This window comes from Nicotiana tabacum, chromosome 22 (genome assembly GCF_000715075.1).
Source record: "Nicotiana tabacum cultivar K326 chromosome 22, ASM71507v2, whole genome shotgun sequence".
In the NCBI taxonomy this organism is placed as follows: Eukaryota; Viridiplantae; Streptophyta; class Magnoliopsida; order Solanales; family Solanaceae; genus Nicotiana; species Nicotiana tabacum.
This window is the reverse complement of record NC_134101.1, coordinates 128,691,836-128,719,643: the sequence shown is the minus strand read 5'-3', so window position 1 is coordinate 128,719,643 and position 27,808 is coordinate 128,691,836. Positions and strand designations below refer to the sequence as shown.

Here is a 27,808-nt window from a genome sequence, read left to right as displayed (position 1 = left end):
CTAAGGATAGATTTCAATGAGAGACCTTAATCCAAGTGCGGGAATTATTTTGTATTCAGTGAAACCAGCATGAGTGAAGAGCTTTTCCCACTCCTTGTTAGTTCTCTCTTTGGAAGCACAAAGAACCATCATCAACATATCCATATTACGTTGTGCTCGAACAAACTCATCAGTACTCTGCTTCTTTGTATCAGACTCCATCAATGTGTCAATGATTATCATTTTCCCTCCTTTCTTCCTATTTGGAATTGACTCTTTGCATTTCTTCAGTATCTTCACACAATCTTCTTCCCTCCAGTCGTGCAAAATGCACTGTTCAACAATGAATAATTAAGTTGAGCAAAAACAAAATTGCCCTCCTTTACCCTATTCAATTGTTATGTTGACAGTATCAATTTGTGCTACCTATCTGATTGGATACAGAGTTTCATAAAGAACTTCAGAAATCTAGTAGTCATACACATGCGATAACGTTTTTGTGGTTGTAAGTGCATAGGTCCAAATTTGGTAACCACGGTAACGGATAAGCAAGACATAGGACGGGATCGACCACGACATAACGACTGATGGTCGTTGTGATAAAGGCCGACGACCAGAAGCGGACAACTGAGATAAAGATAATAACTGTAGCTTAAACTTAGAAAGAGACAGGAAGAATATTCCTTTGGATATTCTTTATGTTGTACTTTTTAGGGTTTCTTTGGGGATATCCCTTATAAATAGGAGGAGATAGTGAACAATGGGGGATCTGCCTTTTTGACAACTGAGAAACACATTGTAAAGTTAAGAGAAGAATACACGAAAGAGTTGTCTTATTCACTTTATTCAAGCATATGTTATTCAACCTTCATCAATAAATCTCAAAGATTCCACATTCATATCAATTGCATACCTATTCACGTCATCAGAGAGAAGAGGCACACAATCACATAATCATTGGGTGACAGTTTCTTTACACTATAACCATTGTCGTTTCTTGCATTTATTGCATATTTATGATATTACATATTTTGTCAATCTTAGTATATTGAACTCACTAATTAATGCTCTTAAACTCTTCTTACTATACAAGAGTTTCTTTCTATTTAATCTTGGATTTATTAAGCTCAACTGAGAATCACCCCATTAACCTGTTACTAATTACTTCAGTATTTATTTGCTCAAACAATTTGGCACTGTCTTTGGGGAAGTTTTAGTTGAAACTATAGTTCTTTCTAGATCATAAAAAAAATTCCACGTTTTAAACAAACCAACGATGGAAGGAAAGGGAGATATGAGACTGAAGGCGATAGCAGGCATCACTACCAACATTCTAAACACCATCAACGAAGATGGCAGGGGAGACGACGAGAATGTAACACTAAACGCTATGCCCAGGCGAAGTATTTCACCTCCCCCTTATGAAAGCGTGATGGTGTCACGCGAAAGGGGAGCCTCCATATCCACAGTTGAAGAAGCACCACCAGCAGTGAAGAAACTACTAGGAGAGTGGATGACAAACACTCTAAGCAATATACTCGACAGACCTGCCCAAAGGGAGAACGGCAACACCGCGCAAGCAGACATCGTAACGACTACTGACGAGCATCCCCTTCCTCAAACAGGTAACAGTCACCCCACTATGGATGTAGGTAACGATGCGCTCGCAGGAAACCTAAAGAAAATGGAAAACGAAAACAAGGTGCTTCGCGACCAGATAAAAGAACACCAAGAGAGGATCGACAAGATACTAGGTGCCCCAAAGTTACTACCAAAATGAGGCGTTGGTCGATTCATCGAACAACCGTACAATGAAGAAGCAGCTCCATACGCCATTACCAAAACCTTCAAAATGCCACCGTACCTAAAGATATACGATGGTACTACAGATCCAGAAGATCATATCGTCCACTACGCTACAGCGATGAAGGGCAACGATCTCTTGAAGGAGCAAGTACCATCGGTGCTAATGAAAAAGTTCGGCAAAACCCTAATAGGGGAAGCCCTAACCTAATATTCACAATTGTCGGCGCGGTCAATAGCACCGTTCAAGGAAATGGCCAACAATTTTGTCACCACCCATGCAGGGGTTAAGAAGGCGGAAGCCATGGTGAATGACATATTCGCCATTAGGCAATTGCCTGGCTAGGGACTCAGAGACTTCCTCTCCCGGTTTAACAGGGTAAGAATGAGCCTACCCAATGTATTAGAAGGGATGGCGGTAGCGGCTTTCTAGAATGGGTTGAGCAGGAACGGGTCAAGAGCAACCAGAAAACTATTAAGCAGGCTCATGAAATACCCTCCCACCATTTGGGAAGAAATACACAATGCCTATTGCGCCAAGGTGAGAGCCGATGAGGACGACCTTAACGGACCAATCTAACGGCTAATATCAATTCAAGCAGAATAGAGAAAGGATCGTCGTAACAACGGTCGAAGGGATCAGTTGGGCCCCCGTCTCAGCCGAGAAAGACATAAGCCCTACATCAGAATAGCCATCCCACCACCTTCTCGACATACGGAAGGGCCGCCCAGGCCGCACAAAGGGACTCGGTGAAACGAAAGAGGTATGCCTCCACTCTTATCTGCTCACAATTTTTGTGTTTCCTCCTCAAAAATAGTGTACGCACTGGAGAAGCTCGGCACGAAGGTGAAATGGCCACAAAAGATGAAGTCCGACCCAAATACTCGAAATTCGAACATCCTCTGTGAATTTCACCAGGAACGAGGTCACAAAACTGAGGATTGCATAGGTCTGCGACAAGAGGTAGTGAGAATGTTAAACTAAGGGCACCTGAAGGAACTGATGAGCAATCGCGGACGAGCCAAATTTGCCCGCGGATGCGAACCACACCGGGGACCTCCAAAGCCACCCTCTCCCGCTCGCACTATCCAAATGATCATCGGTGGAGGCGACAAAGCAACTATCAACCATGTGAAGTTAACCACTATGCATCAGTTGAAATGGTCGATCACCCACGCACAATACGACGATTTCGGAGACAGTATCATCTTCGATAAGTTGGACACCGATGATTTGACTTTCTCTCATTTAGATGCTCTTGTTATTACTTTACGTATTTTAGACACTGATGTAAGAAGAATAATGGTAGACGATGGAAGTGGTGCATGTATTATCCACCCTCGAGTCCTCGCACAAATGAGACTCGAGGACAAGATAATACCGCGTTGCATAATACTAACAGGTTTTAATAATGCAGTTGAGCGAACCTCCGGGGAGATAACGCTACCCGTTCTAGCTGGGGGTGTCACCTTGGAAACAACATTCCATGTCATGAACCAAGACACAGCTTATAACTCCATCATAGGGCGGCCATGGATACACGCCATGAGGGTCATCCCGTTGATCCTCTACCAAGTAATCAAGTTCCCTACTCCATGGGGAATATTTAGTATTCGAGGCGAACAACGCACCGCCCAAGGATGCTATCATATCGCCTAGGATTGCACGTACACCCAACAGATGTAGGGAGCGGATGCAGAGGCATAGCAACTACCACAGTCGGGAACCAGACTCGACATACAAACAGACGTCATCAGGGATCCCGTTGTTGTTGAAGCAGCTGGATCAACAGTAGAAGATATCGATCCCATCCAACTGAACAACAGTGATAGCAACAAAAAGGCTTACATCGGGCATAAACTCTCAGAACTAGGTAAATTTTACAAGTTTTTAATTGACAACGCTGATCTATTTGCTTTCTCCCATGCAGATATGCCGGGCATCCCAAAAGACGTGGCCACACATAACCTGAACATCGACCCACTTCTCCACCAGTAAAGGAAATTCAATAGTGCAATCAACGAGGCCGTAAGTGATGAAGTGGAGAAACTCCTTGCCAACGGTTCCATCCGAGAATCAAAATACCCCCAACGGGTCGCTAACGTGGTCATGGTAAAAAAGAAAAACGGAAAATGGCGGATGTGCATAGATTTCACAGACCTAAACAAGCAGTGCCCAAAAGACTCCTTCCCATTACCGCACATCGGCCAGCTCACATGGAACAGCAGGACATGAGTTTCTAAGCTTCTTGGACGCCTACTCGGGTTGCAACCAAATCCTCATGGAGGAAGAAGACTAAGAGAAAACTACTTCATCACTCATCAGGGAACATTCAAAGGCATAATGGTCTTTTGACATTCCGAGAGATTTTATTGATGTATTTCCCATGCATTGCATTCATTTATACATATACATTAATCCATGACCAGATAGCGTTATATACGCGTATATATGTATATGGGATATGGGAAAAATATATATGTATGTATATGGGATATGGGAAAATGTTACAGCGTTATATACGCACCACCACCTGATCAACTGGTATACGTTGATGATTTTGCCCACAGTGGCCGAGATGATATGATAGGATGCCCTTAGAGGCCTGTTGATCTTATGAACATGTACCTATGCACGATATGACATTCATATGCTTATGCATGACACTACAATTATTTCATGATTTACAGAATTATCCAGACTTATAGGTTGAGTCATTCACTCGATATTTCTTCCATGTCTGTTACGTACTTATTTATGTGTCTTACATACTCGGTACATTATTCGTACTAACATCCCTTTTGCCTAGGGATGCTGCGTTTCATGCCCGCAGGTCCCGATACACAAGTCGAGAGCCCTCCAAGTAGGCTATCAGCTCAGCGGAAGATGTTGGTACGCTCAATTTGTTTCGGAGTTGCTTGATTGGTTAGTATGATTTAGACGTGTATTGTTTTGTATGGTGTGACTCTGTCCCGAACCCTTTATGAAAATTATGTATTCTTAGAGGCTTCTAGACAGATGTCATGTACGTAAAAGATTGTATGACCTTTTCGGCCCATGTTTAGTACCCATACTTCATATGTATAAGTTTGTATTCCCTCATGCTTTACTCCGGTCCATTTACCTATGATAGAATGATATGAAAGATACGTTACGTTGGTACTCGGTTGAGTAAGGTACCGGGTGCCCGTCGTGGACCATCAGTTTGGGTCCTGACAAAAGTGGTATCAAAGTAGTTTTATCTTAGGGAGTCTATAAGCCGTATCTAGTAGAGTCTTGTTTATGGGTGTGTCATGTACCACACTTATAAATAAGAGGCTACAGGGCATTTAGGACTGTCACTCTTTCTTCCTACTCTAGATCGTGTGGTAGAGCTTAGTTGTAAGAACTCAACTTCCTAAACTCTATCTTACTTATAGTACAACGATATCTATATCTAGAAAGATGGTTGGTAAGCGATATAGCTGTGGAAGAGTTGAGTTAGAGGAACTCAATTTTTGCATCATGCTTATGATGGATGAATATGAGGTATTCAGCAAATCATGTGTATACTAAGATGTGTAAGCTTCTTGATAAGGATCCCTAAGGCAAGAATGTCTATCCACTTTTATAATTAAAAAAAGGGAAATAGAGAATCAGAAGGTAGACATAAGCTCCAGTAAGTAACAGAAGCAAGGTGAAAAAAAGGGTACGAGGTACCAAGTTAATGAAGATTATCGGTATTTTCAACTCAAGCAAAGAGATATAAGCATTTTGAGTTACCTTCAATAGTAATAGAGGTATGTACAATTAGTCACACCCATTCCAGATATTCCCTATGGGGGTTAACAGAAGTAGTATAAGAAGAGGGCGGGATATCAAGATCCGGCTGGGGTTAGAGTAACCCAAAATAATGGATAAATTGTTTGCGTCAGTTGACATTTCCGAAGGATATTGCAAATTTGCTAATAGATCTCTTTATGAGACAACCAGATGGTGCACTCTAAAATAGTACAGGTAGATATGAGTAATATAAAGATAGGTACTAGAAGCCTTGAAGGAATAAATATTACCTTAGTATGGCTCCTGTCCCTAGTAGAACGAGAATTCTTGGAAACTCGAAGAGCCAATGGATGAAGTAAGGGGAGCTAAAGCAAAAGAATGTCATGTTGAAGTTTTTAAAAGAAAGTGATAGGTAGAAATATTAGCAGGGAAATAAGAAGAGAGATGAGGAAGCATTATGAATAAGGTGTGATACATGGATGACAATGGTAGGAAAGAATAAAATGACAGTATTACAGAGTCTATAGTCAGGTGAAGGAAGGGACGAGGGGTGATAGGCCTTGAGACAACAAAAGAGTATAGGCCATAAAGTCGTATCCTTATTTCGAGAAATAATTTTGTGACTCCAGCGTGACTACCAGAAGGAAAAGTTAGATCCCAGAGTAATAAAATCAGTATGGAGTGGTGAACAATACAAACAAAAAATGAATTAGGGACTGAGTGATTTGATAATAATCAGCATCATGAGAATTTCAAATTTCGTTCCAGCGATAATACAATAGACAACAGAAGAATATCCATGATGAATTTAGAGAATGGTCATTTAGGAAAATGCTTCCCTAAAGCAAGCAATGTGAGCAAAGTTAAGCTTAAGGGACTATATGTGCCACTTACACTAAGTGCCACCATTGCGAGTGAGGAATTTTGTTATCCTTGGTACATAAGGATTAATGCAAGGCAAGTAAGGTCATTGATAATGCGAAAGGACGCCAAAGATGGAGAGGAAAAACATCTATAATCAGGTAGCCGTAGCTCCAAGTCTTAGTACTCCCCTAAAGGGGGGAATATGAAATGATAAAGGAAGAATGCGATAAAAATGATAAAGGGAGGATATTGCACTTATCCAAATGTTACAAATATGCTATGATTCTAGAATGTTATGTAAGCACGAAAAAAAAAAGAAGCAAGGGTTCCTGCCCGGGATGTTATCAATAGATAAGGAGCCAGTACGTGAAGTAAGTTAAGACAAGGAAATAACCCAAGAAAGATTACGCAGAAAATGGATATGAGAATGGGCCGACGAGTAATTAATAGTTGATTCAGAAAGAGCCCAGTCATGACTAGACAAGAGGTTACAGACAAATCAGCAAATCATGCAAGATAAATATAGTAAACCCCAACATGGAGAATTCAGCCTCGCAGTAATATCATTATAATATTGGAGATATATTCAAATAAGAGTCGGGGTAGTTAAAGGTACCGTATGAGTGTTACAGAAATAAAAGAGAGTGCCACTAGGAAAAAAGTCAAAATATCAATTCAGAAGCAACCTTACAAGCACAAGGGCGTGGAGGTAAGTACTATGGATTAGTATAGGCAAGGAAGGACATCAGAAGGTCCGTAGAGTATACAATGTAATAGGCTCACAATTTTACAAGAGTCAGAGGGTCTTCCCTAAGTACTACGAGAAAGACTAGCTGAGGAAACAAGGAAGAAGGCTTCAACCTAAGCACAACGACCTAAAGAGGAAATGGTCGTGTGACAACAGTCTCCAAACAATATTATATGCACTCCCTAAGAAAGTGGCACCTACCGTGGCTAATGAATAGGGAGTAAAATCAGTAGTAATATTCAAGATCATATGAGTTGTATGGAATTTCTATATGTGTGGGCACTAGGATAAGTTAAGTATGGACGCAACAAGGGGTAGAAGGACCAAGAAAAGTAATAGCTTACGTTTAAAGAAAGCTAAGATGGAATGAAAGGAATTATTTGATCAATAATCCAGAGTTGGTTACGTTATGAACTCACTTAAGGGTTCGGAGTTTTACACATATAGCATATACAGCCGTAGAAGATTTTGGTATACGTTAAAAGAAACTGAGCCCAGGTCATAGACGAAGGATTGAATTGTTAAAGGATATTATCATGAATATCTCTCAGCACCTATGAAAGGATAAAGTAATAATTAATACCGAGAGCCGTAGATCGGAAGATAGCTTAAGCCTACATAAAGGCTGATCAGAAAGAAGAGGAAACTAAAGAGTTACATCGACTAAGCAAAACAGGAGGGACCAAGAGAATTATAGACCTCGGGATCACTCTTAAGTAGCAGAGGTATAAGAGAGATAGTACAGTAGCCATATTTATAACGGCTCTATGATGAAGCCAACTGAAGAGTACCAGCTTCATAAGAAGTCAGTATGAAGCTCCCAGCAGATTGTGTATGCACTAAAGGTGCAAGTATTATAATAGAGCTTCAGGTTGTGGAGATAAATTATTCCTATATGGAAGGGAGGTTATGAAAGATATAGAAGAAAGTGAGGCAATATTTTAAGGTAAGTATGAAAAAGGTGAACAACATACAAGATACTCAAATACAGAAGGTTATGAATAGTCTATACTGCATAAAAGAGGCTAGAAGCGCGGGGATTCAGTATCTAGGAATGATAGTGGTGTCGCCCGTGGCATACCTTCCAGCCTATGGTTTCTAAGTACCGAAAGGTCTAATTAGAGAGTGAAAGAAGAGTTAGATACGATGTGATGTCTCAATGTTCTATAAAAACATAAGGAAATCGGTCGCAAGCTAAAGTATGATATAACGACAAAGTTTTAGAAAGACAGGAGTAAGGATAAGAGAATGGCAAGTGAGGAAATGACGAAAATGGATAAGTCCTCGAGATTAAGCCCGTGAAAACAAGGGAGTTGATGGTTCCTCTAAGTTATAGAAAGCTCAGTATAATCTGAATGAACTCAAAGGAGTCTAAGACTAGTAGCATTTAGAAGAAATGGAACACTGACCTGGGAATAAAATGAAAGTGTAATTGTGACAGATAAAGGATGACGTTTGGGCCTTCGTTTGAATAATGATTTGGAAAAAAAAGAAGGAGAAAAGATTTTGCGGACGGCAAGAGATTAGGATACCCCCCCCCCCATAAGGTAAATCACATTGAGACACTATGAAATACGATTATGGAAATCACTTCAAATATTCCTCAATGCAACGTAAGCCCTAGCGGCAATATATTACGTAAGAAGTTTCAAGTCTTCAAGTGGAGGATTGTAGATCAACATTGAGGTGAATCAACAATGGATAGATACAAGTTACAAAGTATGACATGAGATTAGTCCATTATTCTTAAGACAGACGGTAATGAAGGAGCATTAAAGGATTGAGATTTATACCTAAAGGATAAGCAACAAATGTAACTGGGAGTTTGGTAAGCATACCTCAGTAACGATAAATTGAAGTAAGAATTATGGTATAGTATGATCTACGTAGATGCAGTAAAGTCATACAAATGGATAACTAGGTTTATGAAATAAGATATAGCCATATTCGCAAGCTCTACAAAGTGCCGAGCGAAGAATTTCAGTACACCTATAAATGCCCAGAGAGGCATCCTATTAAGCCTTGTATATGTTTACAAAGTAAGGCCTAGAGATTTACTAAAAGCTAAGAAGAAAAAGGAGAGAAGAGTTGCATAGGCACACTTACAAGGTTAGTCTCGTAGAGGATACATGATAGAAGGTAGCAACAGTTACGAGATTGGAAAGAATTCGATCATAAGTCATGGCGTGAGAAAGAGGCCTAAATGGAAAGGAGAGTATTAAGGTATGCACAATAGCTATAAGTTATGAAAATGATAAAAGCATAAGTCAACATTCGAGGACGAATGTTCCAAAGGGGGGAATGATGTTACGTCCCGCAATATTACGTTGATATTACGTCCCGCGGTATTATATTACGATGACGTTACGTCCTGCAATATTATATTCCGATGATGTTACATCCTACATTATTATATTACGATGATGTTACGCCTTGCAGTATTGCATTACGATGATGTTACGCTTCATAGTATTATATTACGATGATGTTGCACCCTATAGTATTGTATGTTGAATTTGTCGTAAGGTAATTGACATCAGTCCAAGGAAAAGATTATTTGGAGATTATAAATATTATGCTATTTCAAACAAGTAATAAGTAAATTCGTGAAGGTGAGAGGAGAGGCAAGTCAAAGAAAATAAATTTTCGTCCAAGTTTGGCATGTTGGGATAAAATACAGCCCGGGCTAAAATACCCGATATTTATGGACTAGTACCATACAAGGTACCATATGACCATGATAGTAGGATGTATAGTAATTTGAGGCAATTCTTAATTATGCGGGTAATTGGTTAATTACCGGATAACGGGTATTACCTAATTAAATTAATTAAAATTTTGGATAAATATTAAGGTGAGAACGTGGCAGCAAACCCCTTATTAATAAAATGACTCTTAGTCAATTATTAGTAGGTGGCATCCTAATTCTTTAATCAAAAGACACCTCAACTTTAAACTTTCAAAAACAACATTCAATAACGTTACTATTCTGATAACTCATTCTCAAAAGACATTTTCAATCAAATGCAAGCTCTTCCCTACAATTTTCAATACCAAGGCTTTGTAATAAGAAGAGAGAAAAGCTAGCAATCCTCCTTGCAACAAAACGATTCCAACAAGATTTAGCAACATAAAATTTTGCGATTCTAACGGAGTACGGTGCAACCTTTTCGAAGAATATCATATGAAATTTTTTCTACTCCAGGTATGTTAAGGCTATCACGTCTTTCTTTTGGAATGATCTATACGACACAAATGAAATGAGCAAATGCGCAATTTCCATAACTCTATTCATAGAAATGCTAGAGATGTTTATGTTCTTGATTCTCCATGTGTCATATTATTCTATCATCTATTCATGGGTCTCAGAAAAATACGTAAGTTGAAAAAGTTTACTTCATGATATTATTCAAAGACACAATGGTCTTATGACACTCCGAAAAGATTTTATTGACTTACTTTCCCATGCATTGCATTCATTTATACATGTACATTGACCCATGACCATATGGCATTATATACGCGTATATATGTATATATATATATATATATATATATATATATATATATATATATATATATATATATGTATATGGGATATGGGAAAAGGTGACGGCATTATATACGCACCACCACCTGATCAGTTGGTATACGTTGATGATTTTGCCCACAGTGACCGAAATGATATGATGGGATGCCCTCAGAGGCCTGTTGATGAACATATACCGATGCAAGACATGATATTCATATGCATATGCATGACACTACAATTATTTCATGATTTACACAGTTATCCAGACTTACAGGTTGAGTCATTTACTCTATATTTCTTCCATGTCTGTTATGCACTTATTTATGTACCTTACATACTCGGTACATTATTCGTATTGACGTCCGTTTTGCCTGGGGATGTTGCGTTTCATACCCGTAGGTCCCGATAGACAAGTTGAGAGCCCTCTAAGTAGGCTATCAGCTCAGCAAAAAATGTTGGTGCGATCCATTTGTTTCGGAGTTTCTTGATTGGTTAGTATAATTTAGACGTGTATTGTTTGGTATGGCAGGATTCTGTCCCGACCTTTATCAAATTATGTATTGGTATTGCGGGATTCTGTCCGACCTTTATGAAAATTATGTATTCTTAGAGGCTTGTAGATAGATGTCATGTACGTAAAAGATTGTATGGCCTTGTCAGCCCATATTCAGTACCCGAGTGGCTATTTTGGTCTTATAGGCCCGTACTTCATATGTATAAGCTTGTATTCTCTCATGCTTTACTCCGGTCCATTTACCTATGATAGAATGATATGAAAGATACATTACGTTGGTACTCAGTTGATTATGGTACCGGGTACCTGTCGCGGCCCATCGGTTTAGGTCGTGACAGCCACTCTGTCAAGATTTATCTCACGGTCATCCGACTGATGCCACAAATTCTTCAACGTGCTGAAAAAAGACAATGGGCTCCAATGGAACTCAGAATACATCAATGCCTTGAAAGAACTAAAAGTATACCTATCCTCGCCCCCACTACTTGCCAAAGCATAGCCCGGCGAGCACCTTCTAGTATATTTGGCAGTCTCAGAAATCGCGGTAAGTGCGGTGCTGGTCTGCGAGAATAAAGGTACGCAATCCCCAATTTATTATATTAATAAAACCCTGGTTGACACCGAAACGAGGTACACCCACCTTAAAAAATTGGCTCTAGCATTGGTTATAGCTTCACGAAATCTTAGACCCTATTTTCAGTGCCACCCCATATCAATAGTGACGACTTTCCCCCTTCGGAGCATCCTACATAAACCCAAATTGTCGGGAAGATTGGCCAAGTGGGACATAGAACTAAGCGGGCATGACATTACTTATCAACCGCGAACGGCGATAAAATCACAGGTACTCGCCGACTTCAACGCCGATTTCAGTACCAAAATAATGCCCGAGGTCAAGCAGGAAGCTTCTCGTGCTTCCTCTAGGCAACCCGATCTTTGGGTCCTTTACACCGACGGCATATCCAATGTGTCAGGGTCTGGACTGGGACTCGTACTCGAGGTCCCAATAGGGGAAGTTATTCGTCAATACATGCGGTGCCCCGATATGACTAACAATGAGGCCGAGTATGTGGCCGTAATTGTAGGGTTAAAGCTAGCTCCCAAATATGGAGCGCGACGAGTCGTCTTGAGATGCAACTCACAACTCGTCGTCAACCAAGTTACAGGGACTTTCCAAATCAAAGAGCAAAGGCTACAAAAGTATCAGGCAAAAATTCAAAAACTACTGCCGGAATTTGATGAATGTCGATTCAACCAGATACCCCGAGCTCAAAATATCGAGGTGGACGGCCTCGCCAAACTAGAAGCAGCCACCAAAAATATCACTAAAGAAAACATGGTCACCCTCCTCCACTTGTCAACAGACCAACTCGAGGTACATTCCATAAATCTGACTTGGGATTGGCGCAACCGCATCATGACATATTTGTAGGAGAGAACACTCCCACAAGACAAAAAGGAAGCCAAAAAGCTTCTAATGCAGGCATCCAGGTACAGCCTCATAAATCATGACCTTTACAAGAGAACGGTCGGTGGCCTCTTGGCAAAATGCCTAAGGCCAAATCAAACAAGGCGCATTCTCGAAGAAGTACACGAGGGTCATTATGGTGTCCATACAAGCAACCGAGCCCTCGTCAATGCCGTATTCGGGCAAGGTATTACTAGCCCACTATGAGAAAGGAAGTCACAGACTACGTCAAGAGATGCGAGCAGTGCCAAAAGTATGCGCCTATGATATACCAAGCGGGCGAACTCCTTCACCCAGTCACTTTACTATGGCCATTCATCAAATGGGAAATGGACATCGTTGGACCCCTCCTAGTGAGGCGAGGTAAGACACGTTTCCTTTTAGTTTTAACTGACTACTTTTCAAAATGGGTGGAAGTAGGTGCGTTCACCCAAATACGCGAATAGAAAGTCATCACATTCATATGGATAAACATCATATTCCACTTTGGCATCTCCAAAGAAATCAGCTGTGATAATGGACCTCAGTTCACCAAGAAAAAGAGGAGTTCTTCGAAAAATGGCACATCAAGCGAGTACTCTCCACGCCATATCATCCCGCTGACAACGGTCAAGATGAATCCTCCAACAAAAAAATATTGAATATCTTAAAGAAAAAGCTTGAAGATGTTAAAGGGCTATGGCCGAAATTGCGATCGGAGGTATTATGGGCCTACCATACCATGCCAAAAACAAGCACAAGCAAAACGCCATATTCATTAGTCTACGGGGTTGACGCCATGATACCTGTTGAGGTCGGAGAGACTAGCCTGAGATACTCTAATGAAAGCAGACCACACAATGACGATAACAGAAAACAAGATCTCCACGAGGCAGAAGAATGAAGAGACATGGCTTATGTAAGGATGATAGCCCAAAAACAACAAGCGGAAAGGTACTACAACAAGAAGGCCAAAATACGACCACTCAAAGCCGGAGACTATGTTCTCAAGGCCAAAACACAAGCAACCAAAGACCCAAAAGAAGGCAAACTGGGAACCAATTGGGACGGGTCGTACAAAATCACAACGGCAGCAAGCAAAGGAGCATTCCAACTAGAAACAGTGGAAGGAAAACCACTACAAAACAACTGGAATGTCGCCCACCTCAAACACTTCAACTTCTGAAAAATGACGCCTCTCAAGTTGTACTCCTTTTTCCCTCACCTGGGTTTTGTCCCAATTGGGTTTTCTCGGGGAGGTTTTTAACGAGGCGACAAGGGGGATGTCTCGAAGTTCGAAGTATAATTCATCGCCCCGCCTGCCGATAACCTCTCCAGGTCGAACGATGAGGAACTAGATACATGGAAACTTCTCCAATATATGTATGAAATAGACATGTATAGTACTCTAGTAAATGAAATAAAACAACATTTTTTACTCCAAGATATTCTCCAACGAAGTGAAACAAAGCAATATTTTACTCTCCATCATTTTCTTTTGCATCTAACATTCGATCTCGCTCGAATTACAACGGGTTAACATTTTGACCTTAACTCAAAATAACACCCATACGGCCAAAGGCCATCGCAAAAAGAAAACATTCAACCTCGCTCGAATTACAACGGGTTAACATTTTGACCTTAACTCGAAATAACACCCCTACGGCCAAAGGCCATCGCCAAAAGAAAACATTCGACCTCGCTCGAATTACAACAGGTTAACATTTCGACCCTAACTCGAAATAACACCCCTACGGCCAAAGGCCATCACCAAAAGAAAACATTTGACCTCGTTCGAATTGAAACGGGTTAACATTTCAACCTTAAACTCGAAATAACACCCCTACGGCCAAAGGCCATCGCCAAAAGAAGACACTCGACCTCGCTCAAATCAGTTAACATTCGACCTCACTCAAACCACTTAACATTTGACCTTGCCCGAATTACCAATATCTAGAATCGACTATACCAAAACGTTATACACAAGCGGCGGAAAAGTTGGCGACCCCCTCACAACAAATAAATAACAATTTGGAAGTGCATAACAAAAAGGTAATCATTCCATTACAACTGTTGTATTACAAAAACTTATTACAAAGGGCTCGAAGACACCCTCACAAAAACAACAAAGCAAAACAAAATAAATACAACAACCCTACGTCGCGTCATCCCCCATAGCGTACTCCGCATTATACCAAGAATCGGAGGCAAGCCTGTCTGCATCATCATCATCGACATCATCCTCGCTAGGCATATCGGGATCATAATCATAGGCTTCACAGGTTGTACGTGCTTTAACACGAACACCCTCGAGTTCTGCCTTGGAATCCTTCCCATTAGCCTGCAGGGACTTGTACACCTCAAGTTGAGCCTCGGCATGGACCCACATCTCATACAACTCTCGCGGCATGATGAGATCAACTGAGGTATGAGACATGGAGGGTTGCGACTGCCGTCGCACCTCCTTCGCCTTCAAAGCAACAACTTGTTCGTTCAATATGGACAACTCCGCCTCCGAATCTTGGATTCGTTCCTCCAACATCGCTACCTTGAGCACAGACGTCTCCGTCTCATTGTCCCGCTCAGACCTACAAACACGAAGGGCATTTTCCAGAGCCGTTACCTTAGAAACGGCAGTCACCCTGCCCTTTTTAGCACGAGCTAATCCATCCGCCTTAACGCTCAGTTCGCCCCTTAGATCGGCAGCCTCCACCTCCCTTCGTCCAAGCTCAGTAGTCAAGGCGGCCACCCACGCCTGAAGGTCAGCGTTCTCGGCTATCACCCCTTGGCTCACCTCAAACTCATCCTCCTTGGCCTTAAGAGTCGCCTGAAGTTCACAACAGCGGCTAACGGCCTTCATCAGCTCTTTATCCCGCTCTTTCATCTCTTCAACCTTTTGCGCCAACTCTTCCTCTTTCTGCTTATGCCCGTCACGAAATAGCTAAAAATTGCTTTCTTAAGTGAAGACATCGGTCAATGCACGATGCTTGGTGCGGTACACTTTGTACTTAGAGGACACTTTCCCAAAAATGGTCGTCCTTCGCCTATCCCTCCGATTGCGCTCAATCCATGATGAGAATCTGACATGCAGAGGAAAGAATGTCAGATTAAGTAGATTACGCATGCAAAACAAATCCAAAAACAAACAGAAGAGAGAAAACACTTACCCGCAAAGCCATACCAGAAATACTTCGTGATAGCTCCGCGTCACTCATCGCCTGAAGTGCCATGCTCTCAGAAGAAGCGCACGAAGGGGCAAATGCCGACGTTGCTTGCTCGGAGTTCGCCAAAAGGTCGTAAACCACGGGAATGACTACGTGTCGGTTACGACCCTCCGTCCTTACTTCTATGCGGGTATGTCACTCCAAGAAAGCTTGATGTTCGGGGTCGATGTCCGAGCCTGAACCATCATCCTCCGCATGCCCCGCTCTATCTCCTCCGGAAGCAGACGATGCACTGCCTTCAGCAGATCGTACAGGTCCCCCGCCTTGACATATCTTTTCGACCCTAGGGTACCTCCCCGCCAAAATAGCATCAGCCATAAAAACGGCCCCTGTGCCTGACCTAGGCGAAGATGCCACTATCGAAGTAACTATTTTTCTCTTTTCAAGATCGGTGGCGATGGCCTTCCCAAGCTCTACCCTCCTCCTCTTTCTCGACGGTGATTCATCCCCATTGGAAGACTCATCTATGAGGTGGTAGGTAGGCCGGGAAGAGATCTCGTCCTATATAGCGATGTCCCAAGGAGGGTCCCTTGTTGGTACAGTTTGAGTACAACCTTCGCGGACGGACTCAACCAAAGTAAATTGCATCCCCGCCGATGCAATGGCCTGGAGAAATGTCAGGACTAGAGCCTTCTTTTTGGAAATCTGTCGGCCTGTCACCATAAAGAGGTCATATCAATAAATGACAGCAAACAATCAAAGGTTGGAGTAAAAGAAATACTTACCAGATGGAACCTTCAGTCCAAAGCGTTTGAGGAAAGCGGCCCAATCTCGAATCCCCACCATGTGAGATAGCACGCGAGCTACCCAATCCTCAATACCGATGACGGGAAAGGGTGCACGTCTCTCAGCTATATAGAAAAGTCACAGGTGAATAAAAATTAGAGAGAACGAAAGTAGATAACAAGCGTACATCACCGACACCTACGGTTATGATTCCACTGCTCTGGAAGTCCAGCGGGTTTCAACACCAAGTGTTCTGTTTTGATGAAAAAATATTGTCCCAAAACTTTCGGCTCGTCCTGTCATCCGTTCCAACCACAAATCCCCTAGTCCTACGATGTCGCAAATATATTATGGTACCCCTATGAAAGCTCGGGGAAAATAAATGTAAAAGGTGGTGAATGCCAACCTCACACCTAGCCAACTCTGTATACCTCGTCAGCACCAGAAAGATTTTATACAAGTACAGAGATAGTTGTGCCGGGCAGACTTCGTAAAACTGACAGAACTCCTCCGCCAGCGGAAGAAGAGGGAGGGTATGACCAATCACGAAAGGATACACATAAAAAGCACAATATACCGGTCTGTGGACCTCCACGATGTCCCTACCTACCGGAACCATCTCGACATGAGGAGAAACATTGTACGTGGACCGGAGTTCGTTTATCTGAAATGGCCTGATTTCAAAGATCACCAGCGCGAGATAAGGAGCAGGTTCCTTGTGGAAATTGTTCCTGGACATAGGGTTGCTGGGGAGTATCTCTTCTACTGTTAGGGACACTATCACCCTCCTCAGTCGCAATATCTCCAAAAGGAGGGGCCACTTACAATGGAGTGGCATCGGAAACTTAATCGTGTGCATGGAAGGTTCGGGGAATCTTGGTAATAGAGGGTGTGCTAGTAAACCTAAAATGAGGAACTATGAGTGAACGGGAAGACGGGAAGCAGAACTACATAAACAGAGCTAAAGAATTGAGAAAGATGATCAAAGGAGGATAATGTATACACAAGGAAGGAAATGGCGAAAAATTTCTGAAAAAATGAAACCTTCACCTATTTATAGGGCTAGATGGCGCGAGAATCGAAGAAGAAGACTGCCAATGGCGCTAAAACTAAAGCGACAAGCATTCAGACGCTGTCTCGAGAAGATGCATAATGATAACGCGTGTGAGAGTGACGTCACATCTTAATAACCACATCAATCAGGGTTCCGCATGACGTGTCGCTCTCTCGATCTTGGTCAACCCTGCGTAATTTAAAAGCCAAATTCTCCCACAATAGAAACGAATGATGTTCGCTTATCAAGGACGTGCAGGGCTACGACCTCAACAAGTGGAGGGACTAACTATATAGGTCCAAATTTGGTAACCACGGTAACGGATAAGCAAGACATAGTATGGGGTCGACCACGACACAACAACTGACGGTTGTTGTGATAAAGTCCGACGACCAGAAGCGGGCAGCTGAGATAAAGATAATACGGTAGCTTAAACTTAAAAAGAGATAGGAAGAATATTTCTTTGGATATTCTTTATGTCGTACTTTTTAGGGTTTTTTGGGGGGATGTTCCTTATAAATAGGAGGAGATAGTGAACAATGGGGGAATCTGCCTTTTTGAGAACTGAGAAACACATTGCAAAGTTAAGAGAAGAATATACGAAAGAGTTGTCTTATTCACTTTATTCAAGCATATGTTATTCAACCTTCATCGATAAATCTCAAAGATTCCACATTCATATCAATTGCATACCTATTCACGTCGTTAGAGAGAAGAGGCACCCAATCACACAATCATTGGGTGACAGTTCCTTTACACTATAACCATTGTCGTTTCTTGCATTTATTGCACATTTATGATATTACATATTTTTTCAATCTTAGTATACTGAACTCACTAATTAATATTGTTAAACTCTTCTTACTATACAAGAGTTTTGTTATATTTGATCTAGGATTTATTAAGCTTAACTGAGATTCACCTTATTAACCTGTTACTAATTAGTTAGCATTTATTTGCTCAAACGGTAAGCAGAGGCAGAGCCAGGATTTGAAGCTTATGGGTTCGAGATTCTAATCATTTTTAAATTAATAGGTTCTAAATTAATAACTTATAATGAATTTCATTAAACAAATATAGGGTTTAAACCAAAGCTACTGGGTTCGTTCGAACCCGTAACTCTCTCTCGAGCTCCGCCCCTGGCTATAAGACTTTTGAAACTTATGATCTTAAACCAATCATAACATTTGGGTGGCTATAAAGCTTTTCATTAATGACAAAATGGAAAGCTGAAGTTAAATTGTCTTTAAACTAAGATAAGTGAATAAGTTCGCATAAACCGGAATGGATAAAGTTTTTTTTTGTACCTTGAGTAAGATGGCATTAGCATGGGAATGTTATCGAACATATCTCCTCCAACAAACTCCAAATTTACACTTCCCTTGCAATCTTATACAACATGAGGTAGATCAAGTATAGTGCATTTTATGTTAGGAAAAACTTTAGCTATAGCAATTGACACAGTACTAGTGCCACCACCAACATTCATCAATGACCTCAACCCCTCAAACACATGTTTACATTCCGTAATAAGCACATTGGTATTCAACCTCGAGTCACTAGCCAATGCATCATTGAAAATATCACCTGATACCCTTGGTTCTTGATCCACAACATAATCCCATAAAGATTTCCCATTAGCAGTATGAAAAAGCAGTAGGAGAATCATTTTGGAACCAAGTGGTGAGGTTTTAAGCTAAAATAGGCTTAAAAGAGGCTGAATGGGAAATAGAGGGAAAATGAAATATTTGAGATATTTGAGATTTCCTCCTTGACAATGGGACATTGTCCCATATTGGAAGAGGAAAAGGTTTTTGATGGGTATATATACAATTGCTCTTCTTGTAGCTCTTAAAAAGTTAAGAAGAAGGCAAGCCTCGCACCATCGTCATCGCTCGGCTTCATATTTCGGATTTGGGATTTCGGATTTTGGATTTGGTCAAATGATTGATTGATTAATGTTTTGGACCAAATTTATTTGTTAATAGTAAATATTAACGTAATTAATAATCTAAATTATCCGTTTCATTGGATGCCCGCTTTTTGTAACGGAAAAACGTTTCCTTTGGATTTGGATTTGGATTGGGATTTGGTCAAATGATCGATTGATTGATTAATTTTTTGGACCAAATTTATTTGTTAATAGTAAATATTAACGTAATCTGTGTCTGTAACGGAAGATTAATAATCCAAATTATCTATTTTATTGATTGTTCGTTTTTTGTAACGGAAAAACATTTCCGCTGCCCGTTTTAATTTGTGTAAATGGCCATTTATGTTATGGCCATTTTACATAACTGACCTCTGAAGAGTTACAACTCTTCATTTGAACTCAACATGTTGGGGCTATAAATTGCAGTCCATTCTCTCAGATTTTCCATACGAATTTCTGAATTCTCCTTCTTTCTTCTACATTGTTTTAACTACAAAGAAAGCATCAGTAAGTGTGATTTGCAACCGATCTTTGTGTTCGCTGAAACACTGGAGTTTGAAGTACCGCCACACGAGTGTGTAATTCGTTCTATCCTTGGAGGAAATAATCTTCAACCTTGGGTACTAGGAGAGGATTAAATTCCTTAAGGAAACACTGTGAATTCAGTGGCTCGCATTAAATTCTGTTTCGTTTACATTTCTATTTATATGTTATTTTATCATCTCCAGAATTATTTTACAAAAATATTTTATTAACAAGCTTAAGGAATTTAATTTATTTTCTGTATTTGTGTTATACTCACTATTTTTGGAGAGTAAAACCTTTGTGGTCTTATAATCCATTAGAGATTAAAATCTATGTGATTTTAACGTTTGTTTGTGTCATTCTTTTACAAAAATGACGAATAACAACGGGAACCAGAATGTTCCTATGGTGACTGCCAATGCATCGACAAGCCGAACAATACCAGCAGAAAAATCCGAAAAAAATTTCAGGATTGATTTCAAGCGGTGGCAGCAGAAGATGTTCTTATACTTGACTACTTTAAGTCTACAAAAGTTCATTAAGGAATATGTTCCAGTTCTGCCCGAAGAAACTTCAGAGAATGAATGCTTTCTCGTGATTGAGGCGTGGAAGCATTCTGATTTTCTGTGCAAGAATTATATTCTTAGCGGACTGGAGAACGATCTGTATAATGTCTATAGTAATGTGGAGACATCAAAAGAACTATGAATTGCGCTTGAAAGGAAATATAAAATTGAAGATGCCGAGTTAAAGAAATTCGTTGCCGCTAAATTTTTGGACTACAAAATGGTAGATAGCAAGTATGTTATTACCCAAGTCCAAGAATTGCAAGTGATTATTCACGATCTCCTTGTTGAAGGTATAAGTAGAATTAATACTGATGTTGAAAGTATTAATTTTATTATGTTTACTAACAGAATTTTCATTGAAGGTCTTGTCATCAATAAAGCATTTCAAGTTGCAGCGATGATTGAGAAGTTGCCTCCTTTGTGGAAGGACTTCAAAAATTACTTGAAACACAAACGTAAGGAGATGTCGCTTGAAGATCTCATTGTTCGGTTGAGAATCGAAGAGGACAACAAAACAACTGAATAGAGAGGCCGTGGAAACTCAGAAATAATGGGAGGAAACATTGTTGAGGATACTCCTCAAAATAAGAGAAAGAGGAAGCAGGCTTCTGGACTGAAAAGCAACCCAAGCAAGAAGCGGTTCAGTGGAAATTGCTACAATTATGGGAAAGCTAGACACAAATCCACAGATTGTCGTGCTTTGAAGAAAGACAAGAAGAAGGGTCAAGCAAACATGGTTGAAAAACACGAAGATGTTGATGACTTGTGTGCTATGCTTTCTGAATGCAACCTGGTGGAAAATCCTAAGGAGTGATAGATTGATTCTGGAGTCACTCGCCATGTTTGTGCCATTAGAAAAGCATTTGCTACATATGCTCCTGTTGGACCCGAAGAGACGTTTTCTATGGGAAATTCTGCAACGGCCAAAATTGAAGGATGTGGGAAGATAATTCTGAAAATGACTTCTAGCAAGGTGGTGATTCTGAACAACGTTCTTCATGTTCCTGATATTAGAAAGAACTTAGTTTCTGCTGGACTTCTTGTTAAGAATGGGTTTAAATGTGTCTTTGTATCTGATAAGGTTTTAATAAGTAAGAATGAGCTGTTTGTAGGAAAAGGTTACATCACTAAGGGCCTTTTCAAGCTGAATGTAATGGTTGCTGAGAATAATAATATAATTTCAGCTTCTTCTTACTTACTTGAGTCAAATAATTTATGGCATATACGTTTGCGTCATGTCAATTATAAAACCTTGCAGAAAATGATTAACTTGAAAGTATTGCCTAAGTTTGAATGCGAAAAATCAAAATGTCAAATATATGTGGAATCTAAGTATGTTAAACATTCTTATAAGTCAGTTGAAAGGAATTCAAATCCTTTAGACTTAATTCACACATATATTTGCGACACGAAGTCAATACCATCTCGCGATGGAAAGAAGTAACTTTTATTGACGACAGTACTCGATATTGCTATGTTTACTTACTTAATAGTAAAGATGAAGCAATAGACGCATTCAGGCAATACAAAAATGAAGTTGAAACGCAACTTAACAAGAAAATCAAAATGATAAGAAGTGATCGGGGTGGTGAATATGAATCTCCTTTTGAATAAATATGTTTAGAATATGCAATTATTCATCAAACAATGGCCCCTTACATGCCGCAATCCAATGGGATTTGTCACGCCCCAACCTTGGGAGGCGTGGCTGGCACCCGGTGCCAGATTGGCCCGAGCGAATCACTCTGTAACTCATTCATTCCTTTTGTAACTATTATGGTCCAACATGGCCACAACTCGTAATGTACAATTGTGAGTTGGCAAATGTTATATTAATGAACCATCATTCTTAAAACATGAAAACATATGGGCCGTCAAGGCCTCTGACATACTGCACAAAATGAACCTCCGCCTACAAAGCCTCTAAGATTATTTGACATCAAATGGGATAGGGTACCGTCCTACCCATAAGTCTGTAGAAAACTTTTGACACGATGACTCATAGACTCGGCTGCACTCCGAATGAGGTGGAGTCTTATCGATCCTTTGCTGAATGCCAATTTCTTCTATTATGAGGGCTCGTTAAACTAATTGTTTATGCCTGCAGGTATGAACGCAGCGTCCCCAACAAATGGATGTCAGTACGAATAATATACCGAGTATGTAAGGCATGTAAATCAGTATATAAGGGACATGGAAGAAACATGGAATAAATGATTCAACCTGTAAGTATGGATAGCTCTGTAAATCAAAATCATGAAATATCTATAATGTCATGCATATGCATATAAATGTCATGTAATGCATAGGTCTGTACGTACATAACATTATTAAGCCTCTAAGGGTATCCCATCATATCATCTCAGTCACTGTGGGTAAATCATCAACATATACCAGCTGATCAAGTGGTGGTGCGTATATAACGCCAAAACCTTTTCCCATATATATACGCGTATATAACGCCGTCTAAGTTATATTTCAGCCATTGTGGGCAACATCATCATCATATACCAGCTGATCAGGTGATGGTGCGTATATAACGCCATAACCTTTCCCATATCCCATATATATATATATACATATATATATATATATATATATATATATATATATATATATATATATATATATATATATATATATATATATATATATATATATATATATACATATATATATATATATAAATACGCATATATAACGCCATCTGGTCATGGGTCAACGTACATGAATGCAATGCATGAAAAGTACGTTAATAAAATCTTATGGAATGTCATAAGACCATTTTGCCTTTGCGTAATATCAAAAAGTAAACTCTTTTCAGTTTTCGTATTATTATTTTTTTTGTCTGAGGCCCATGAACAGATGATAGAATATTATGACATATGGAAATTCAAGAACATAGATATCTCTAATACTTCTATGAATAGAGTCATTTATGGAATTTGTACACTTGCTCGTTTCGTTTGTGTCGTATAGATCATGCCAAAAGAAAGAAGTGATAGTCTTAACATACCTGGAACAAGGAAAAATCCATATGAGAGTTCACGTCAGATTGCAGTGTCTTGTAGTTAATGTGCGAAAGCTCATGTTTGTAGCATGTAGGTGCGAGGCCATGATGATCCAAGGAATTCAAAAGGAACAATACAAACCGAAAAGTTCATGGAAGGAAATTGTCCAAAACGAGATACTAAATTTTTCCGAATCCATATAGACTTAGTGAAACCCAGAACATAATAGAAGTAAAAAAATTCCTTTGGGGAATACCAATTGGATGGATCTAATGCTTAGTCATGTTCAAAGAGGGCACAACTAGCTTTATGAATTCTTCATAGTCTTCTCTTTCAAAACTAGAGACTAGAGATAGCAGTTAAAGGGCTTGACATGTGACTAAAATGAAATCGGTTCTTCTAAGAAAGGAAACTTCTATCTTTCCGGCTTTATTTGAAAATGTGTTCTATATCCACTGCTATTATTATTATTATGTAAGACCGAATCCTTGTCTCACCACTGTCCTTTTCTACTTAGTTTAATTGGAAAGCAAATGAAGTACATGTAATCATATTCTTAAAGCATAATTTTCTTTCTAATAATAATTGTGGAAGTGACATTGTTATCACTTCATACAAGTTAATCAACATCCCAAGATTTCCTTTAATGTGACGATTAGCCTAAAGATCTGTCTTAGGTTGTCAAACTCAAGTAATAAAGCAGTTTTTAATAAAAGAATAAAGCATAAAATGGTTTACCGTAAGAAATTGAGGAGCAACATACATGTGAGATACTATTATCTAGCAAGTGAAGAAGCCTATTTTACAAAATAATGAAAATGGACCATACGCATGCAACGGAGAAGCTGGAATCGTTGGTCCGCCTATCTCCTTTCCTTTATTATCCCACATGAGGACTGACTTTTTCTGCCGAAAATCAAATATTGAGAAAGATAACAGCTTAATATCCTACTATCTTCTCCAAGACTCATTTATTCTTGCCACCTATTTAACTAGTCATCTAGTTAATCCTGTATGGATGCCACGTGGGGGTGGGGTGGGAAAAGTTAATCTTTATCTACTTATTAGGTAATTAGGTAGTGTCTCGTTACCCGGTAATTAATCATTACCCGCATAATTAAGAATTATCTCAATTTACTTAAAATACTACTCACTTTTAATACACTTTATACCCTACTATCATGGTCATATAGTACCCTATAAAATTAATACATACACTATTATTTTATTAAAATATCCATGTAAAAATACATATATTTTCTTAACTTCTAATTTTTCTAATCTCATATAAAGAGTACAAATTTTTCGTACGCTCAATTTTTAAAATGTTAAGAAGATAACCTTCTCTTCATGTGAGAAAATAATTTCCTCATATTATGTGTATAATTTTAAACATATTCGAAAGTAGTAATATTAATAACTATATAAAATCATATTTTTCAAACCATTTTATTTATTTATTTTTACTGTTAAACTTACGGGGTGTAACATCCTTTCCCCCTTTAGAACATTCGTCCTCGAATGTTAACTCTTAGAGGTTTACAAAATTTTTAGTAGGGTCTCCTCTATAAACTAAACTAAACCTAAAGTATATTTGTAGTCTCGACTATTCACAACCTTTTGTACTTAAGTATCTCGTATCTTCTTCACCACCTTACTTACCTTTCAATCTTGCATCGTATCTTCTGTTTCTTTCATAATCTCCCTTCAACATTATGCCTTAAAGCTCTACTGTGATACCTGCACCTCTGGTGTATACAAAATCTCGCAACAATCTTCATACTGGCTTCTTACGACTCACCTCTATGGCACGATCTGGAAACAAAAGAAAGGTAATATTTCCTAAATGCCCTATAGCCTCTCAATTATAAATGTGGCGCGCAACACACCCATAAGTGAGACTCTAGTAGGCACGGCTTTGTAGACTCCCTAGGACACGATCTGCTCTGATACCACTTTGTCACTCCTCCCAAGGTTTGGGCGTGATAGTATCTATGGGATGACACGTTTAGGAATCACCTATGTAGGTGTGAAGTGTTAGCTGCTTCAAGGAGAATTTCGTAAGGCCAGTTCTCTACGCACTTATGAAACAAGGCGGTGTTCATGGCTGAAACGAACACAACAATGAGAACCAGAGACGGTTAGGGGTTACTTGTGTGACTTATGGTTGTCTAGGTATACATCAAAGTTCGCGGTTCAAAGATATCAAATCTACCGATTGACCGAGTATATCCGGCATAAGTTCACTACGGAAAGTTCAAAGGGAAACCTACTTATCCAGATGCGATTAATCCTTGCTTGTGAATCACATAGTTTTTCATGCATATTTCCGTGATATAGTCATTCCCCATTCATGTGGGGGATTGTTGAGGTTTTAAGCTAAAATAGGCTTAAAAGAGGGTGAATGGAAAATGGAAGAAAAATGAGATATTGTAGATTCTCTCCTTGACAATGGGATATTGTCCCATATTGGAAAAGGAAAAGATTTTTGATGGGTATATATACAATTGCTCTTCTTGTAGCTCTTAAAGAGTTAAGAAGAAGGCAAGCCTCGCGCCGTCGTCGTCGTCGCTCGCTCGGCTCTGCTTCGGTTTCAGCTTCGGCTTGGCCATTTACATTATGGCCGTTTTACGTAACTGACCTCTGAAGAGTTACAACTCTTCATTTGAACTCAACAGGTTGGGGCTATAAATTGTAGTCCATTCTCTCATATTTTCCATACGAAGTTTTGAGTTCTCCGCCTTTCTTCTACATTGTTTTAACTACAAAGAAAACATCGGTAAGTGTGATTTACTACGATCTTTGTGTTCGCTGAAACACTGAGGTTTGAAGTACCGCTACACCAATGAGTAATTCGTTCTATCTTGGGAGGAAATAATCCACAACCTTGGGTACTAGGAGGGGATTAAATTCCTTAAGGAAACGCTGTGAATTCAGCGGGCTCGGATTAAATTCTGTTTCGTTTACATTTATGTTTATATGTTATTTTATCATCTCCAGAATTATTTTACAAATACAGTTTATTAACACCAAGCACTTAACTCAAACCATGCTTTTGAAAAGACTGGATCATGGTTGATAACCAAGAGTGATCTAACATTAAAGGGCTCATTTTCCACAAGAAGGCGACTAGCTGGGGTAAGAGAATAGTGGTGATCTTGATCATGTTGATTTAGGAAACCAGAATGCACTAAAAATCGCATTGAAATTGGCAAGAAACAAACCTTTGAAGGGTTGATTACTAGGGAAAGTTCAGCCGAGAGATCGGAAAGAGACATTGGCTTACCATATTTATAGAGGACATCAGGAATTACTAGTTGAAGTGCACATCTTACTGCTGAAGAACTTATGAAAATATGGTTCCAGATTTGAGCTTGCGCATGGAGAAGCTCAGTGCTACTCTCACAGTTTCACTCGCTGACATTTCTAAGGGACTTGTTTTGGTTATACTTGCATATTTATAGAGCTAATGAGAACTAATATACACTGATAATATAACTAATTTTTAATCTTGTCACATGGTGGGGACTAGTTATGTTGTCTCACAAATACTATATCAATACTGAGGCGGAGCCAAGATTTCAAGTTTATGGGTTCGGGATTCTAATCGTTTTAAGTTAGTGGGTTCTAAACTAATAATTTATACATATTCAATGAATTTTTTAAGACAAATACAGGATTCGAACCAAAGCTACTGGGTTGGGCCGAACCCGATGGCGACACTCTAGCTCCACCCCTGATTAAGAAAGTTATCACCAATGCAAAATTTTATAAAAGTTAAAGTTCTTTCCACCATTGCAGTGACCAAAAAAAACATCAAATTTAAACAAATAAACAAGTTTCCATATCTCGTGAATATTTGTTTTCAATGTTCACTACATAATCAATACTAGATGCGTAGAAAAGCTTTTCTGTTTTCCTTTTTACTTTTTGCTAATAGAAGGTTATCAGATGATGCAATGTTCCCTCACTGGCTTAATGGTCACATCCTTTCCGGCCTAAACAAATATTGCTATAAAAAAAAAAATTATTTTGAAAAAACTAGTTTGTCGTCAACCATTACAAATTGAACATCTCACTTTAATTTGATTTTGCACAATAAAATAAATAAAAATA

At 39.5% G+C, this 27,808-nt stretch overlaps 1 pseudogene; it reads right to left on the bottom strand.

Annotated features, from left to right (window-relative positions):
• Positions 1-27,488, bottom strand: LOC107766496 (myricetin 7/4'-O-methyltransferase 2-like; annotated as a pseudogene).
• Positions 27,489-27,808: the final 320 nt, after the last annotated feature.